Here is a 20,703-nt window from a genome sequence, read left to right on the forward strand (position 1 = left end):
CAGGATGTTGACAGGTCATATACCAAAAATCCCCATGAGGGCATCAGTAAACCAGCAGTAATCTATTCGCTAGTCAGAATAAATGAGGACCAGTTAGAAGAATTATTTTGCTGTGGTGTAAACCTAAAAGTTGTGTAAAACTCCTTAAAGTGCATGCAAGTAATTTAACGTGAGTAAACCAGGCGGTTTCATTTATTGTGGTTGGCACTGTTTCCTGCACTGACTAGAGAGACACTTTTCCTTTTACTGCCGATTTTCAGCTGATAGAGACTTCAAAATGACGAGAGTTTAAACTGGAGTAGCCCACAAAAATGCACAGGCTTTTCTAGAAGAGAAGAATGAAAACATGTAGTGTGTATATATTAACTGTTGTCTTTAACATCTTGGTTAATTGCTTTACTCTGGCTTTGTCAACTCGAAGTTGTGCTTGTTTCCAAATGGGATCCAGGTGAATAGGTTCTAGATTTTAAACTTTAAAACCTAAATAAGGGAGCTGATGGGTCAGTATAGTACAGGAAATTCTTCTGATGTTGCATGCCTACCCTGCGTTCTGCCTCTGCTTTTTTATCCTGTTAACCAAAGGAAAGAAATAATATGTGTAAATAATAGTGAGTATTTGGGATTGCATTCTTCTTATTTTCGGCTGTAAAATTTAGGAGGGAACGGTGGTATTCCCTGAGCTAATAATAGATTGTAAAAGAACATCTGCACATCTTTTCTCCATGTGCCCTATTTGTTTAATTGCAACAGATTTACATAGAAAGAGTATGGTACATCATAACTAGGCAATTATCTATTCTTCATCACTTAGTTATGGTTCTGCTAATTGATCGTTTAAGACATAAGATAGTCTAACATTAGGAGAATTTGAGACTGTTCAAAAAAGATCAACAAATTAATATTGTTGTGTGATATTTGCATAATTGGCTGCAATTATTTAATGTTTAATTGGGTTGATCAAATGAGATTCAGCCTTTCACATGCTTGTGTTTTACAAACACTGGTACTTTAAAATGGTAATAATGAACTCTCATTTTCGTATGTTCTTTCTTCTCCCCTTCATTCTTTTGATTATTATTTTCAGTATTGAGCATGTCCTTAATTTTCAGTTTGGTGAACATGATTCACACATAGGAAAGAAGTCCTTCAAATGAGAGAACTTTTCATGAAACCAGCATTTCATGCAAGCTGTTCTGATGCCAAGAGTTATGGCTTCAGCAACTGGCATCACTTAACTAGATTCTTAACTGCAATGAGGGCAAATTTGCTGAGAATTTAGTGACAGACTCTGTTGAGAATGCTAATAAGGGTTCCTGCTTAGGGTACCTAATCTGTTCTGTCTGTAGCAGTGCAAAGCAAACATGATTTTTCTGGGATATAGAAAGGAAGTCTGGTAAGATGAAAGAAAGGTAGTGGGAGATCTCTCTGCCCAGCTATGGTTTACACCTGTTCAACTATCTCAAGCCAAAAAGCAGTTGTCCTCCACTTCTCTTCTTTCTAGACAAACTCGTGGTTAGGGTTTACCTAATTCCTAATTATTTTTCCTCAGGCATGAAGAATGGTAATTTGGAAAAATGTGATATTTGAAAGAGTCATTTGGAGTGCAAACTATTGGAAATGTCTGTCTAATACATACGTGGTCTTCCAAGGAGGCAGACAGAAAAACAGCTGGAACTGATCTCATAGCCACCTAATTAGAGGAGAAACCCTCTCAAATTCAGTGGCCTCTCCAAAACATTCTGCATAATCTCAACAGATTGCTTAGTGTGAACTGTCTGTTGATAGTGCCTTGCTATGAAATAGAATGCAGAGTTGATAGCACAGCCTGCCACACTATGGCACATTGGCGCTCTCTGCATGGGATTCATCCTACTGGCGATAAGTTTTAATGTTCTCGTGGCAGGCTCGTATACTGAGAAGTGGGCAAGTGTAAATGATGGCTGAGCATGCCCTGAGGTGGGCCGTTCCTTGCTATCTGTCTTTCTCTTCCACACAGACTTGCAACACCTTTTCCCCAGCCTCTTACCTAAAAGTGACCATTTAAGCAAATTTTACATTCTTTTTGCTTTTAGCAATAGTTGACAGTTTTAAAAAAAATTAAAAAATGTTTTGTTCATCTTGAAGGTGTTCAGGGATCAGAATTGCACTTTACCACCTGCACATGTAATGCCTGAACTGACTGCCACTGACTTTGCAACCCTGGACAAGTTACCTAACCTCTTTGGAAGTGCATAGTAGTAGTACTACCACTTACACCACTTTTAACTCTAGTCCAAACTTTTGCATAAACAGTTATTTTACTACAGATCAAATAAGCTTTCTAGAAAGCTTTTTAAGCAGTAGAGATGCCATGTAAAGTCCAGTATTTCAAGGATTGCTTTAGAGTGCAAGTATCTTGATTATGCTGGAGTAAATGTTATTTGAATGAGAAATATATTAAGGGTTGCTTTGTGAACCCACAAACAAGTAAAATACATAGTTCAGAATATAAAGTAGCATACAGAAAGATCTTGAGAAGGCAATTCACCTCCACCTCTACAACAGTGCTATCTTATTTAAAAGTAAAGCTTGAAGGAACCATTGTACTTCTCAATGTAGAGTCAGTAGATTACAACTATTCTAGAGGTACACTTTGTCATGTAGCACTCAGACAAACCTTGTTATCAGTCTTGACTACAAATTTTCTGAATTGCAATATTTAGCAATTGGGAAGAGTCAAAGAGCTGTGTTTTACTGTATTTTGCCACTACCCTCAACATTTGGAAAAATAATTCATGGGTCCTATATCATTTAAGCTAAGTAACTTCTTAATAAGTATTTGTATTTTTAGTCATAATACCAAAAGGGACTACTGAAAAATACTGTTGTAGCAATTATCCTGTCCGTGCCCTGCTTTAAGAATGATGGTTGTTAATGGGAATTCCGGGATATTTTCCCTGACTATGCAAAATCTGAGTGCCATCTATAGCACAGTTAGCAAATATATGCCCAACTCCATAAATAAAACTAACTTGTCCAGTACCTTGGGCTAGAACAGTCAAGTACATTAGGGCTTAGCAGGCGTGGAACAATACTGAATTAGAATATTCAAGTCTCAGATTTGGAATAAAATTTTGGAATTAGTAGCTCAGATAGAAATAAATCTCATTGACCACACTAGCAAAGTTAACCACACCCAAATTTACGAAAAATAATAGTGTTTAATTTCATTAGTAATAACAGCATGGCTAGATCCTCATCCTTCTCTCTGAACATGAATTAATACTGTTTGCTTATTTTAAAACTAAATTTATTGTGTCTGATTTTTCCCCCAATCCCGAATTCTCATGACATGCTTTAAAAAAAAATCTTAAATTTCTTATTCATAGGAAGATCTTAAGGAGGATATAAGACCTTGATATAGAGTTTTAAAGTCTTTAAAATATCTGCTGGGTAAAGTTAAGGTAGAAAAAGAGAAGACAACTTTGTGGAAGTAATTAACTACAGTGTTCCAAACGGTTTTCCAACACTGATCATTTTTTGTTTTTACCAAAGAGGTATGCAGGGAATAGAAGATAAAGTAAGCATAGTGGGTTTTTTTCTGAGCAAGAGTTGGGAACGTTTCTAAGAGCTGGTTCTCTTCATAATGTTAACTCTTTATAAAACTTGATTTGGTCAGGCTTAGAGCAGTGCTTTAAGTGTGAGCTGGAGGAGCTCAGAAGTTATCTCAGGCAGTACTACCTTGCAGGAACAGATGCTCTTTCATTTTATGATCAAAGCAATCAAGATATGAACATGGAATCTTCTAAATTTTGCACCTTTTCATAAAATTTCTTCTGTTCATTTTAGAATGTATCACTGAACTATTACCTTAAAATATCATGTCTCGGTAGGTTATGAGAAGAAAGCAAACATTCTTATTCTTTATGTAATGAACTTCTTCCTGTATGCCAAATCCTCTCTTCATTATGATTTGGTCACCAGTAAAATTGTGACCTCTTCAGGTGAAATAATAAGGTTTTTTTCTCTACTGTGCCCTACTAGCACACTCTCATTTTTTTCAGTTGGTACTAAGTGCTTGCAGCAAATGCCAGAGCAAAAAGTAAAGTGAAAAGGCTTCTGTCTCCAGAACAGGCACGCTAAGGAATGAGAGTAAAGTTACCCATCAAGTCAGTCAAGACAGGAGGTCAGAACGTCATTGCCATTCTCATTCAGTCCAACACAGAGACTACCCAGGTATACCAAATGTCTAGCAGGGTGGTAGATTGCTACTGCTATTTAAGAATGCTCTTACTCAGTTGCTTAAATACTTACATTAGTGCCTACATTTTCATAACTCGGGCCCTAGTATCTTAACTGAAACCTGCAACATACTTGTCATGAAACAGTAAAATATTAGATCAAAACAAACAGGTAATGCTCCAGATCGTCTAACAGTGAGAAATTGTTTTCTACTGGTCAGTGGCCTATTCTGTTCCCATAATTTATATTTATTTTCTAATGGCCCAGCAGCTGACTAGAACTGCGAGTAGGAGACAAATATAGCATTAACTCTATCCCATAGTCGAGTATGTTGACAAAGAGTGAATCTATTCCCTCCATCTCCTGGGGAGGTGGCTTGGACTCTAACGTGGCCAGTATAGTAGAGAGTGACAGAATGTAAAAGGTTCTTTGCCATGATGGAGACAAGTAAGAGTTTTATCTGAAGGTATTTGCAAACAATTTCTGTGGAAGCAGTAAATTTGGAAAGACAGATGTCCCCATCTACCTGACCTTTGAGGCATTTAGAAGGGTTCAGTAGTCGTTATTGGAATTGTACCATATAAGCAGTGGGAAATTAGCAACTTAAAAAGGGAGAATAAACACCTCTGAAGGGTCTCTGTTTTCTCAAATGTTAATGTTAACTGGGTATTTTACAAGGATCTGAGCATATAAAAGCAGTAAAGGACAGATGTATGAAAAAATACTGGATAAACTAAAGGAAACTCTACCTCATTCTTCTCTAAAGGTTTTGTAGAAGCACAAATAAGCGCTCCTAATGGCATTGTTACGTACAGACCATCTGGCATGAAAGAAACACTTTATATTTGTATGTCTATCAATCCTCTAATAACTGTATTTCGCTGGCAGTAGAAACAGTCTATGCTATTTGCAGTTTTCCTCATCAAATCTGTAATTATGCAATGTTACTGTCTCCAATAAAGGAATTTAATGGGCACCTGTTTGTGGTATGTTATGGAATCATCATTGTTGAGTACAGCTAACTAAGCATAATTATCCCATAGATGGGAGCTGTTATGAAATACATTCTTGAAGGCTGCATTAAAAGAAAAAAGAATTACTGAATGAAGTGTGGCGTTTAAGAACAGCAGAGCAAGATGGAAGTGGCGAGACAAGCAAACTTTATAGTCAAAATGCAAAGCCCGTATTCTGCCTTCTGCCCTCTGCTTCCACTGAGGTCTTAAGGATATGGCACTCAGAGGGAAGAACGAGGCCTTAACAATGGCAGACGTGTATCTACCCTGCCAAGCCTGGAGGCTGAGCCAGTTGTTTCACGTACAGTAAAACGCTGGACAAATCAAGCAGCAAAACTACCTACCTGCTAACCGTGTCGTCCTGAAACAGCTTTGAACATGCCAGGACTACGTAGCAGTGATTGAACACAGCCACCATTCTAAGGGTTTGGGGGCGATGAACTCAAGGGAGAGAAGAAAGCCAGAAAACAACTTTATATTTTGAGCACTTACTTCACAGGGCAGTTTGGAATAGTCATTACTCTAAGGTATGCCAACTGATGGGAAGCCCTTTGAAGAAGGAAAGCACTGAAAAGTGAGTGTCATAAAAAACTTGACATTTGCCATGTGTAGTAGCTATATTTACCAAAATACTTGACGTATTCCCCCTTTTTAGTGCAGGGAATACTGTGATTAAAGGGAGTACTGATCCATGCTGTGGTAAAGTACACATCAGGGTAAATTTTCCATCTGGTTTGGTTCTCAGTGACCTCAGAGAAAGCTGGCATGGATACAGGACACTCTAAAGAAACTGTAGACAGGTAAGTACTAAGAGTTGTTAATTACTGCTCGGAGAATGAGCCTAACGTCAGAATCAGACTTTATTCCTGGATTTTGGCCTCTCCACTTTCATCCTAAGGGAATCTTTCTCAACTGTAACTCTAGCTTCAGCTTCAGTAATACTCAAAACTTGCTTATCTCAAGTAGAAATAATTTCAGGACTGATCCTGCAAGGTGCTCAGTGGGTTTCAGAGGCAAACAGGCCTGTGCCTTTTAGCAACACTTAAAAGACCCCCTTTTGAAACATCTCAGTAGCTGTTGAATAAAGCATTTGTTTGCAGTACCACCAGCAGCACTATGTTCTTGGGGATGGAGAGTATCAATTCTGAGGACTCTGACTTGGGATACACAGGCTTGTAAAGTTGATGTGACAAAAAAGTGTTTTAAAATATTACAGGGGGAGGACAAAGCAGAAGGAAAAAAACTGCATTCTGTATATACAAACAGGGCAAGGGGAAAAGTTGGGGATTCCAATATAGGCAGTCAATATGAGAATTAGAAATACCAGTTTTGAGGGTACATAAACAAGTGTGTTGAATTTCAGTTTTCTTTTCTTCCTTTCCTTTTGCTCAGTTTTCTGATATTGTGGCATTACAGTGGTGGTTTTAAGAGAGTTGCTAAAGAATTACTACCCTGTTGCCAAGAAGAGCAAAATTTTCTGTAGTAGCGCCTTTGTTGTTCTGGATGCTTCTCCAAAGAGGACCTTGTAAAAGCAGATACAGGAACATGGAAGGTGTCTACTTCTCTCTCTCCCGAGGGAATGATTTTTAATGCCAGGTAAGAAAATGTTTGTATTTCTTCACCTGCAGGTGGAATTATATTGTATCTGTAAAAATTTAGGATATTAAATTCTGAGCATTGCCAATGCCGTGTTATATAAGACAAAGCTGTTTATCTTAACTCATATAGGTTCCTGTGGGTTGGTCAAAGAAATTATGTTCTTCCGAAGTGCTTTCAGAGGAAGCTCTGCTTTCTAACTTTTTTTTTTTTTTTTAAAAATCTTGCTCATGGAATAATTCTTTTCAAAGGTTCAACTTTGTTTAATATGTGCTTTTAGTGATATACAGGCATGTATCTTTTACTTTGATGACAGTATAAGTGTCATGTCATGACCCGATGGACAGGCTATTCTGGGCAGTGTGAGAGGTGGTTTAAAGCTGGAGATCCCTTTGGAGTAAATTAAGGTGAAAAGACACCAAATGACCCATTAGAGTGTTTATTGAGCGTACACACTGCCCTCATTATGCATATGAGTGGGGAAAACCCCAGCTGTTGTTGCCCCACAATGCCAGTCCATTAACTGCCAGGGAAAAGGGAGAAGGGAAAATAGCCCACCGTAATCTTAACGCAATATTCCAATTCTGCAATGTGCAACCCCACAAGGTAACTAGTCAAATTTTACAACATCCTCCCCCCTTTTATAGAGTTAGGTGCTTGACGTCTCCTCCCAGGGCGGGGGGAGCATTGTTGGGCATGCGCAGTTGTTCTGGAAATTTCTGGAAGTGAGTCTGAGGTAGCCGAGGTCTCAGGTGATCATCCTGCCCCCTACCTCACTGTGACCCACGGGTGACCTGTTGTTAGCACAGGTGCAGACATTTGGTCTTCTTGAAACTTCTGGAAGTTGGTAGAGGAGGAGGCATGGCCCTGCCTTTGCAGAACTTGCTTCAGCCTTCTGGGCAACTCCCTTTTGAAACAGTTTGTTTATGACATGCCATCTGAGTGGCAAGGTTAGTCCATGACAATAGGCTAACATTTTTTTAGAACGAGGTAAAGAAAATTCATACACAAAGAAAATATCCTAACCAAACTCAGTATTTGTGAGATAAACACCTGATTTTAAAGGACAAACAGAAAAACAAATGTTTAAATGGGTCCATTCTAACCAGAGATTGTGTAAAATTACACTCACACTTTAATTTCAGACACTCTACATATTATCAAAGGGACTTAATAACGAAGCATTTTAAATTGTCTTCTCATTGGGTGAGATAACAATTGCATGTCTAAGGCACATATGCATATTCAGAGTCTACAAAACATATGCCTTTCAAACAAAAGGCTGATCGAGTCGAGACTGACTGGATATGTGGTAGTATCTATGAAGCAGGTGTTCTGTAAACGCTCGGCCAGCAGGCCAGTCATCTTCAGCACACAGACACGTATTCAAGGACCCCTCTGGGTCTGCTCAAAGGCAGGTGTAGGTAAAGCCCTGATCCAGATGGAGCTTATGCAGCCGAAGCTGTGTCGTGATAGAGAAGTGTGTGCTTTGCAGGAGTATACGTGTGAGGGAGGTGATTTTACACCCATCCTTTATAGATATACAAATTAAATACATGCTGGGAGGCTGCCACTACCAGAAACGCTATCACCTGTAAGACAGCTAGGGCTGTTCTGACTCATTTTGACAGGGATGAAATTCATTTAAGCTGAAAACAAAGACTGTGACTCAGCTGCCTTTCAGGTGAAGTTTACACAGATCATCACCAAGTAGAGCCAGTAGAAACACTGATTTCAGTGGAAACTTCGAATTCAACTGGTATTAGCTCAGACCCTAGCTTGAGGTGCCTTTCACACTCTGAGCATGATGAAGAGAATGGCTCCACTCTTCTCATTTCCAGCTGCTCCATCCCTGACCTTCCCTTTGTGGCACCGCTGGCACTAGAGCAGTTGCAGAGTGGCCAGATCACTGCTTGACCACAGAAAGGTGGGAATAGGCAGAGCAGTCCTGCTCTTCCAGATGTGGCAGAGTTTTTAAGGAGCTGAAGCCAGTTAAGGAGTCACGCCCATATGAAATGTTAGGATTTGAATATTTCCCAGGTGCTAGCCACTTTTATTATGGCTCTTAAACTTTTATGCACCAGACTTTGCTTAAGTCATTTCTGAATTCTGAGTTGTTGTTTTGGTTTTTTTTTTTATTTCCTTTAGCTCATATGAGCCTTGTGCCTGAGCAAAGACTGTAATATTTGCTTTACTGTGAGATCCCAGGTTGAACAAGTAGGGAAGTGATGAAGATTTTGTATATCTTCATCATAAGGGCATGGCTGAAAACTGATGAAAATAAAGACAGTGAAAAATTAGTCCATCTTTTTAGGAAATTTATGTGCTTGAGTATTTGAAGAAAAATGCCACAGATCAGACTACTGTCCCAGTATCTGTTACCTCTAGGGATGGGATTCTGCTCATCCCATTGCTCTGGATCCTACCAGCTAAGACTCATGTTGCTCCTAAATACTCATAAATTTAACATCATTCCCTTTCTCCACCGCAGAGTCTGTTCTTACATATCACGCAAAGAACAGAAAACCCGAGTGGTTTGTCAGCTGCTTATATTCCTGTCTCAAAAATGCATGTCCACAAATACCAACTTCTGAGCATAACTCCTAGCACGAGTTCTGTTTGCTATCCTCTCCTTCTGCAGGTGGAATATTTTTATGGTTCTTGAGGAAAAACAGTTGAGTCTGAGCTAAACTCAAGGTTAGAATTCTCCCTAATCCCTGCTGCCAATCAGTTTTCTGCAGAGGGTTTTCCCTCTGAGAGGGTAGGGTCAGTAGCTCACTGATGGGGAGAGACCCCACCTGTTCTGTATTTGGTGTAATCAAGATGCCTCCTTAGTTGTCAGGTGGCGGCAATCTTCACACTGTTACGCAGGCTTGCAAAGTCCTTTTGGGGACTGTAAAGGTAAGACAAGAGTTGGTTATCTCTGTTGCATTGCCTTACTAAGAGAAATTATATTTTCTCTTGCTCTGTTTTTGTATCTTCATCTACCATTGGTGATGGCTTTAGGCTGGGAAGTGCTAATCGCTGCTATTAAGGTGAGTTATTAATCCAAAGATCTTTATATTTGTCGGTGGCTGTGCCGAGGAGTTTTCAGAATGTGGAGTTTGTAGCCTCTGTGTGTGTTAAGGTGGAGATCATTGTGTATGCTTTTCTGAAGGAGCAAAGAAACAGTTTGGGGAATGTAGGGTTTACTTACTTGTGTGGCACACTTGAGGATTCCTGAGTGAGAAACCTACCTTTCGCCGTTTGGTCCCATCGTACTCCTGAACTGAGAGCGTCTTTTTAACAAATAAACTAGCTGAAGAAATAATATTATTTAAATTCATTGCCTGTATTTTTGTTGTTGTGGAAAGAATCTGGTGAGACTCCAAATGCTGTGGCTGTTTCTCCCTCATGCAGTACGACCTCCAAAAAGGCAAAGCAACATTATTTTTTTTATTATTATTTCAGGGAGACCAGACTACAGTCTGTCAGCCTAGGCAGAGGCTTATTTAACAATATGTGATGAAAGCCTTGTAACTGATACGGGTATTATGCATATGAACCATAACCAGTCAGCAGATTTTTTAGATCAGATGGCTGCTCTGTTTTTGAAAGATCAGTGTTACTGGGTTCCTTCCTTGCGCCTCCTTACCTCTGCTAAGGTAAATCTGAAGAGCTTCGTTGTACCTCTTACAGCTGTTTAAATCTCAGGGTTCCTTGGAAGGATTCCCTTTGTTAGTCTACATGCTGCTGCACCCAAGCAGCACAAAGGAGAACTCCTCATTCCACATTTCATTTCACATTCCAACAAAAAAAGATATTAACATCTGTACTATTTCCCCACTTCTGCATACGTGTAATATTGGCAAGCTTTTTCAGTATTAAGCTAACATCACCTCAAAAGTTAAGAGAGATGTCAATAAGGCCAAAGTTCAGGCTGACGGAAGGGAAATTCCCCAAATTTTACAGGATAAGATCATATTTAAACACAAGCTTTATTTTCTGAACATGCATGTGTCTCTGCCAAACCTCACAGCCTCTTTGCGGCAACTTTTTCCTGGAAAGAGAAAGTAACACGAACAAGACTTTATTATCTGTTTCTACGATTTAAGCAGCATGAGGGAGAGCCAACAATGTTTGACCCAGTGAGACTCTCATCAAGTCCTATACGAAGTTCAGGACAAAATTAATCTGCTGTAGACTTGTTTAGCCTGCTTTAACCATTTTTTTTTTTCCTCTGATAAAATACATATTATCAGGAAAAATAATTTTGTGCTTGTGTAGAGCTGGTAGCCAGAAAAATGTATGGTTTTCATTTTAAAAGATGAAAAGTAATTTTTCAGGAAAAAAAGAAAATTACGACCCACAGATCCTCAGTAATCAATGAAGTATATTTTAACTATTAATGTTTCATTCAGTCATAAGATAGTAAGTTTGAGATCTTTCACAGGGAAACTGAAAATAAACCCGCAATTGCAGTAAATTGCTAAAACAATGTTGGTTTGTAACGATTTATTTTTAAAAGACACTGCTTCTCTTGGTTTCCTCTGTGATGCATAATATAAGTTTATCGGATAAGAAGTGATTTTCATTAGGGAAAAATTATAAGCAATCTGGAAAGGAAGAAAAGATTAGCGGTTACCCTTGATCAATTCCTTTCTGCGCCTTTGAGCAAGGCAGGTAACTCTCCTAGCTCCTATTTTCCAGCTGTAAAGCGGGGGTAATAGATCTCGGCAAACTGCGAGACTCCTGTGAGGATAAATGCACGACAGGCTGTATGATCAATGAGCAATGGAGGGCCATATGGACCAGAAGACAGATTCCACCATAGCTGCCTTCTCCACATTAATTTGTAATAGCGTGCTTACTCTTTCAATTAAACCTTACAATCACGTTTCTGCCAAGCTCAGTGTTGCTTCCAGTTTCAGTGAAACTTCGCAAGCTGGAACGTTGCCTGCAGCTGACAGTGACATTTAAATGCAAGAAAATCAAGCTTATGCGTGGCCAAACTTTCTATAATTCCAGGCCTTGTCAGTCTACAGTATCGATTTGGGTTTAAACAAATAAACACCCAGATCATTTTTACCTGACCTTGGAGGAGTTTGTGTTGCCTAAATGTTCCACTCTCAATCCCAGGTGATATCTTCTGGGATTATCAGTGTTCAAAAGCAAATTAATTATACCAACAACAGGCACCTAGGCACAGTGCTATGTTTTTGCAAAAGAGCGCCTGGTCACCTGAAATTTAAGCCCTTCTCCACTGTGCATGAGGACCAAACACATCTTGGACCTCTGAGGATGGAGGCAAGTTCCAAGAGGAAGGACTTTGGAGACCGCACCAGAAAGTCAAGTTTCTGTGCCGATGTGTTTAGTGGCCATATTTTTTCATATACAGGTTTCTTAATTGAGGGCCAGCTGTTTTGCAAGTACAAAGTTCTTTTGTGTTACTAAGCAGCCTAGAGTAAAAGAATCCACACAGGTGAGGCTTGAAACATTTATTGTGTTTATTTTTGCGATCTTAACCCAAGCCCACACAACTAGGAAACCCCACAGCTGTCTGTGGAAAAACCAACACATTGGCTATTGCTTAGGAGAGAAAAGATGGACTTTAGCAGCAGTTCAGTGACTTGACCAAGATCTTTCTGCTCCAAAGACTGCCTGGCTGCATCTGCAGTTCATAGCTGCAAGAGCCCTTTGGTGCCTCTGTGTGTGTGTGAGTGAAGAATGGAGCATTGTGGACTCTTGCCTGGCCAGCCCGGGGCAGGATGCGGTCGGGCTGGCTCTGCTTGCTGGACCTGCAGGAGAGTCCCTTCCACAAGCCGGTTATTCTGCAGCTGCCTTCTGGCTCCTTTGTGTAGCACCACGTTTATTTACCTGACCAGATAATGACTGTGTACAAGGTGGCTGAGACATAGAAAGTTAGACCCATGTTTGGCCTTTCTTCCTGCCCACAAGTGAAACTATTTTTGCTTCTGAAATGCACACTGTAGTGCTGGTTTAAAAGAAAAAAAAAAAAAAAAGTACCCAAAAGATTCTTCCATGACCTCCACTGCAGAAGTAAGAGCTGACATCTGCCCTGGAGCCCTTGCAGTCAGCATCCATTACATTCATGTCTGTGTCTTGTCCCTGCTTTGGCTTTTCCAGGTTAATGCAATTTTCAAATGCTTGAACTGCAGGAACATTCATTCCCTGATAAAACACAGAGCTCCCAACTTTTCTTCATTTAGCTTGCACCTAAAACCTGCCTTGTCTCCAGCAATCAGGTTGTGACCCCTCTGATTTCCACTGGCAGAATGACTCTAGCTTGTTTATCACAATCTTAACTTTCCAGGCTAATTATTCTTTTAACTTGAGATGCCTGAGTGGACATTTTTCTTCAGGTAGAAAGAAAGAACCATCAAGGAATACGTGCAGTTGTCCCCTCTCCTGAAAGCTGTAGGGAATGTGGGAAGTGGTGTTTTTCATGCACAAAAGAAAAAAAAAAAAATCCTTGCATATTTTCAGTTCACAATAGCTTCCTCTGAGTAAACACAACACTGCAAAAGAGAACAGTAAAGCCTTTGCGAGGTAGCAATGGATTTTTAGACCTGCTGGACGTAATCAGCCTCCAGCCCTGCTTACAACCTAAATGTGGTATACTGTTCTCTTATGTTTATGCTTAGGTGCATTTTATCAGTGCAGACATACAGCTGCAGCTCTACCAGTGAAGCTGCATTTTTTGTTTGTCTAGTAAGACCATACCTGGCCACGGCCCCGCACAGGAAAAGCTATACCAGGAAAAGCACATTTTTTTGCTAGAACAACGGAGTCAGCTGGGGCTTTGGTTGGCACAGCTCTGCTGGGGAAATCACAATTCACCATGTTCCTAGTTGGCATTGGTGTTAGCAGAAGTTTGGAACGGAGTCGTAGTCTCACAGGACTCTCGTAGCTCAGGAAGAACAGATTGCCTTTAAACTTACTGATCCCAGGCGACTGAGGTCTTTGGTGTTTTCTTGACAGCCCTGGGAGCTTGCGTGAGTTAGAACAGGCTTTTGCAGAGCTTTTGTAACGTACCGTGATTTGTTTTAAGCTAGAATATCCTTTCTTCACCCATGACTACTTCTACCGCATTACTTAAAGGAGCAGATCTGAGTACTGCCTTCTCCAGAAGATGATTTGAAACCATTTTTACTTTAACCCATAACCACTTATTTACCTGATGTGAGAAGTTTGCCAATAGATTGGGAAATTGGATCTTGTTCTAGTTACCTTCCCAGCTTTAAATCTGGTGCAGGAAAAAAATAGGTCAACCCTCCAGACAAAATAACATCTTCCCTTTTCCCTGCCATCCAGCACCCTGTCCTCAGAAAAAGAAAGCAAAAAGTAAATATAGAGAACAGAGGCAGAGAGTGTATTTCAACATGAAACCCTCTATGTTAGTCCTGCCAAGAAATACAACAGTATTAGTACCAAAGCTTTTAAATAAGTACAAAATGAATTATGTTTCTTCCAAATCAAACAAAAACTGAAATAAAATCCCTCTTATGCTGAAATAATGTACAAAGCTGAGCATTTGGGAGAGCCTACCAAAGAATGGACTGCAATCATCATCATCCCATGAGCGCTACCTTACATGTTAAGTTTCTTACGTCACGTTCTCTACTTTTCCATTAAAGCGCCCCGGATCATTACCAGTAGTATTCTTGATAGTAAAGTAATTTTTAATTCTTTGCTTTCTGCATTTCAGCCTGCCATTCACTTTTCAGTCTTTATGCTGCTCTGTTCAGTTACATTCTCCTGGTGGGAGGATGCCCTCGGCAGATACAGGGCAGGGTTACTGCTCCTGAACCCTCCGTGCTTGTCTCCCAGAGAGGTGACGGATTGACCAAGTGGCTTTGTACCCTGGCTCTACCTACCACTTGCCAGACCTGAGTGAGTGTGTCAATGTCCTGTCAGTCACACACTCTTCTGCTTCAGTGTCTCTTCATCCTACTGGGAGCTCTGTCTAAGGTTCAACACTGGCCTGCTAAGTAGCAGCCGCTAATAGATTTGGACAAATTTTCCCCTACTGAGTGTCTGTCTTGCCTTGTACCTTTATACTGCTCTAAATTAGGGCTGGTCAGTGGATGGGCCAGATCTGATGCATAATAAAGTCTTACTCTCCCCTTCTCTCCTCCTGGCAATGGTGGCAGGCCAACCTGATTGCTGCCATTGCTGATGTAAGGCTCTGGGGAACAGGGAATGGAGATGGGGATAAAATAGTCAACGTTAAAGCTGTCAGGACTGGCTCGGTGGCAGGGCCACGGGAATCAAGCTCTAAACACTCAGTGGGAAATGGAAGTGGTCTCCTAACTTGTGGGCAGCTGTGAGAAATTATCTGGGCTACAGTATATTAAACGGAGGGAATGGCAGAGTCTCAAGCAGAACACGCTTGAATTTGAGTTATCTAATTCTCTTTTTGATTTCTTGTTCACCCTTCTGTTTCTTTGCGAGGAAAAAGAGTTTTTATTCATTTACAAAAAGCAAGGGGTCATTAGCATGCTGACTATGCAGTTTATGTTGACTCTTTAGGATCAGTAGTATAGCCTAACCCAAAATCATGAGTCAGGTCTTACAACCCTTCAAGACAACCTTAAAAATCCCAAGCATCTTTTGAAAAATAAACCAAATATTTGGATCTCTCTTTCTTGGCTTTCCTGTTTTTAAACTGCCTGATAAACATATTCCACCTTTCCTCTTCATCATATGTGCTAAAAATTAATGTTTAAAAATAATTTTTTCCTGTCTACAGCATGCAGAGCTTTAAAAAAAGGTACTACGTATTATGGAGCTTGCAATAAACCACAGACAGCTGTATCAGGTATTTTTTCTAACATTTTTAAGATGTCCCAACTTTATGGCTGCAGACACTTTGAAGTAGTGTTATTCATCTTTTTTTGTCATCTCTTCCTTCTCCTTTTCTCGGGAATCTTTGCAGCCATATCTATTGGAAACAACACAGAGTTAGACAACATGCTTCTCATCTTTCCAGGTCGTGTATTGCAGCACTTTGGTTTAACAAGTGTTTTCAGATGTCTATCCCACTAACTTTGTCATCACCACAAACAGTGAAAAAAATTACAATATCAGTAGTTGCTTACAGCAAGAAACAGATTAACAGCAATATAATCTGGTTCTAACATGTCATGCAACTAATGCACATCACTTCAGATGTATTCAAATGTTATATTGTACCTGTTGGAGTGGATCCAGAGGAGGGCCAAGAAGATGACCAGAGGGCTGGAGAACCTCTCCAATGAGGACAGGCTGAGAGAGTTGGGGCTGTTCAGCCTGGAGAAGAGAAGGCTCCGGGGACACCTTATTGCAGCCTTCCAGTACCTAAAGGGGGCCTACAGGAGAGCTGGGGAAGGACATTTTACAAGGGCATGTAGTAATAGGACGAGGGGGAATGGCTTTAAACTGGAAGAGGGCAGGTTTAGATTAAACATTAGGAAGAAATTTTTCACTCTGAGGGTGGTAAGGCACTGGCACAGGTTGCCCAGAGAAGTTGTTGAGGCCCCATCCCTGGAGGTGTTCAAGGCCAGGCTGGATGTGGCCTTGCACAAGCTGGTCTAGTGGAAGGTGTCCCTGCCTATGGCAGGGGGGTTGGAACTCGATGATCTTCAAGGTCCCTTCCAACATAAACCATCTATGATATATGGGGCTGTGAAAAGACCCAGCAGTTGCTCCTGTCATGGAAATCGACACACCTATTCTCTAGCCTTTGTCTCTTGATAGGATTTGTCAGGGTTCTTGTCTTATTAGGGATACTCATTTTTAAATTATTTAATCCCATGCAGGTAAAAGCCCCAAGACCTTTGACAACCTTCAGCTTCATTCACCTCTCTTCAGAAACATAGTCCTCTCCCCACCAGCCAGCAATACTGACCACTTAGTCTCCTCCTCAGGTTCTAGGGGTTCCTTGGCTTCAGCTGAGCTTGGAGGGATGCCGCTTGCCTTTGAGATTACTCGCTTCTTTCGCTTCTTTTGCTCAGAGTAGGAAAGGGGGTACGGGCAGTGTTGCCAAGGGCTCAGGCCTGCAAACTGTCGATCAAGACACCAGCTTTATAGTTTGTCTGTGGTAGATACACAGTTTAGGAGACTGTTACCAAAATACCAGTAAGGTGACAGGGAGACAAAGACATTAATGCCACAGTATTTCAGGACAAACTGTCATTAAGAAATTTTAGAAATTGTACAAGGAAGTTTGTTCTCACAATATTTCCTGGTTGAAGAAATTTGCTAGGGTCACACGCCAGATTTATAGATGTATTTTCTAGAAAACTGCAAGGCTTTAACCACCAGTTCAAAGCAGAAGAGTTTCTGGCGGCCGTGGGGATGCTTGTGCTGGATTGCGGGAATCCTACAGTCAATGCTCCAGTCGGGAAAGGGCCTTTCTCACATTCTTACCAAAGCAACGTTTTATTAGTTAGCAATAGATGGCGCTAAATTTCCACCTGTCCGACGCCGTCAGCCAGAAAATGTATTTGAAGTAATTAGGCCTGCAAGATAACACTTAAAAGGGTTACTGCTGAAGTTGATGAAAGTGTGTGGGCATAGAGAGGCAGGAGCGCCAAGATGCTTCACCAGCTGGAGAAGTCTTAGGTGAGATAGTCTGGCTGCCAGAACAGGCTGCCAAGATAGTCAAAGGGAAGGAGCCAGGAACTGGAGAACGATTTTGCAAATTCTTGAGAACAGCTATCGCGATCCTCTTGCTGGCTGGGTCAGGTAATGCCTGTCATTATCAGCGATTGAGGATCCCAGGCCAGACGCGTTAAAATCCCACCAGAGATTCTCAGTCTCCTCAGTGGCGGTTCGTCGCAAACTCCCCTCGTCCTGGGATTAACCCGTTCCTCAGGGCAGGGGACGCATCTGAGCTGTGTCATTTGGAGTGAGGCTGTGCCGGCAGGGCCGCAGGGAAGGGCTTCCACAACTTTCTCACAGTCCTGCTGGCTTGTCACCCCGTGGCTCTCGGCGCTTACAGGTGTGGGGAGCAGACATAGTCATTTCTCACATGAAGCAGAAGGGAGAGGGAAGAGGCTTCCCCCCCTGAATTTTGCACTCGTTTTCTGGTGGCAGCGGGGAGCACCTCCACACTGGGGGGGGGGGGGGGGCTCAGTGCTTGCAGTTTTTGTTGCGCTGCCTTTTTCCTATGTGTGAAAGCCCAGCATCCCGAAGGTGACAGGTATAGGCGAGGAAAAGGACAGGACAGCTTATTGCGACAGCGATTCGCTCTCGTGCATGCTGTGGAAATTATATTCATAAGAGGAGAGGCTGTCCTGCTGGGAGCCAGAGCACAGCTGGTGCCATATGGCCTTCTCCATACTGCTGGGTTAGCTATCCTCACCTGGCCGTGCCGAGCAGCTGCCTGCAGCCCCCCTCACGGATTTCTTAACGCTGCGCAGTCTGCCCTGGTGCAGGATCATGCCCGAGATCCCTGCTTTTTAAGGTAGAGACATGATGTTACCCAGAGAGGTGCGGAGTGGGGAAAGGAGTGGTTAGTTGGGAGGAGTATGTATTGCATGCTGCTAGGCAGCTGTGGGTACCAGGGAATGGTAAGGTTCCAGCCCTGGAACGCTTTGCCAAAATGAGACATGTCATGAAGACTACTCACAAACTTGTTTTCCTGAACAGTTTTTCCCCCCATAGACAAACCTAAACATAACTTGTAAGGTATAAGGCTTCCCCCCCGTTATCATGAAAAACCTCTTTCTGCATTTCTCTGAAGGCTTCTCCTCAGAGCTCTTTTGCACAATGGAGCGAGCAAAGTTGAAGTGTCTTGTGGCTGATGGCTGCATTGCACGCACGCTTCGCAGTACACTGGCTTCTTTATTCAGTGGGCGGCAGGAGCTGGCACTGCTGGAGCCAACGCAAGTAAGGGTGTGCAGAAAGAAAAGGAACAGCTCACAAAATAAAATCCTGACCATGGATGGGAATCAGGCTTGGAAGATACAGAAACATAGTACCAAAGCAAAGAACACAGGCAAATTTTGCTTAGAAGCACACCTGTGTTAACATTTGAAAATGAAAAGCAAAAATGGAAATCTAGTATTAACTTTGCAAAATCATCGACATTTGTCAGATCTGACCCTAGATTCAGATGCCCACCAGGAAGAACCAGACCGTGACTTGCCTTGCGTGCGGAAAGACATCCAGGTTTACGATGCTCATCTGGACTCTCAGTCCTGCATCCTCCAAGCCAACTGGATGTTGCAGGACCTAATAACCCTCCTCCTAAATAATACCTGCTGTTTTAGAATATGACTGTTTACCAGTTTGGCACCGTCAAAGCAAAGTATAGTGGATTTGATGCTTGAAATGTGTAGCCTAGGCGTTTAAATGTGGAAGCTCCTCTGCTCCTTTTCTTGCCTCTTGTCCCTCAATAGTCTTTCACCAAGGACTTCAGTTCTCTCTCCTTGTTCCTCTAGTAGTACTCACCTTACAACAATGGTGTGCAAACGATTGGTTGCATCTCTGTTCAAAGATCTTACTAAAGGCGGTATTATTATTACTACTCCTGCTACAATGGTATCTCTCTGCAGTATTTTACAAAAGAAAATATCGCCAGAGATTGAAGTTAAAAGACAGTTAAAGGAGTCCTCCTGCCACCAACCTGCTGTTTCCTACCTGTGCTCGCAAAGCTGCCTTGTAGCAACACGCAGAACGGGTCGCCTGTCCCCTTTGGCAAAAATTTAAAAGCCTCAATGTGGAAGGCTCTTAAAGGCTCTTCAGGGGCAGAGGTTTGCTTGTAAAGATGCTAGGAAGGCAGCGGCGCTTTTCTAAGATTGTGAGACTTTCAGACACGGGGCCGATGTTAAATGTAGGCCATCGCACGTCGGCTGCCAGTCCGTGGCTTCGGCGGCTCTGGGGCAGGCAGTGGGGACTGGAAAGGCCGGTCTACGCGCTGGCGGCTCGTGCTGTTCTGAGGGGAGAAGAGGTGGCTGCTGCCACCGAGCAGCGGGGAGCTCCTCCGCTTTTTCATATCATCAGACAAAGGGTGTATAGAGCAGAGACTTAGACCCATAAATCCGGTGTAATTAAAATACCGAACGTTAACTGTTAAAAGTACTCTGGACAAAAAGACTCTGAAAGAGTTATTAAAAAACACAGAGTTTTCATTACTGCTAAATGAAGCAATAAATGCACATACAGTTAGTGATGTATCCTAATTATTATTCTGAACTTCTGCCTTATTAGCAATGTGCGCTGGCTGGGGACTGCAACAAGCTGCAAGAGGCAGAAACGATTCTCCAGTGTCTCTCTTCTTCCAGAAGGTGTTGCTATTATACAGCTCTGTTAAAGACACACAAAGTCGTGTAGAAAGCAGGGTGGAATAAAATGTGGTAAGGCTGGATAAAAAAAATGTAAACCATACTAAGTATATAGAATTCAGTCACAAGGATTTCTATTATGCAGGGAAAAGAGAGCCTTTAGTGTAGTATGTGTCCACAGTATAAATAGTTCGGCAAAATGTAAACACCAAATATTTCCACCAGAGATCTTTGCAACCTCACATACAGTAGCTCTACTTTTCTTTTTCGTTAAGGACTTCTTTTAATAAAGGGGCTTTTGTGGACTGAATTGGGAAAAATAGCAGCCACCTGTAACTTTTTTTTAAAACCTAACAGTACATACAGTACATCTATCAAAAGCGAAGGAATTTGAAACCTGCAGACTTTTTAAAGAAGCAAGTTCCACACATGATATAAAACAAATGCCATGTGTGCACCAAGCCAAGCAAATTAACAAAAAGGCAGGGGCATTTCCAATATTGCTTAAATAACTCAGGCTTAATAATGGGCTCTTTTCACACAGGCTCGCAAAAGCTAAAATGTGTTTAAGAAGAAAAACATGCATTTTCATTGTATTGTGT

Source organism: Vanellus vanellus, assembly GCF_965231255.1.
Source record: "Vanellus vanellus genome assembly, chromosome: 1".
Lineage (NCBI taxonomy): Eukaryota > Metazoa > Chordata > Aves > Charadriiformes > Charadriidae > Vanellus > Vanellus vanellus.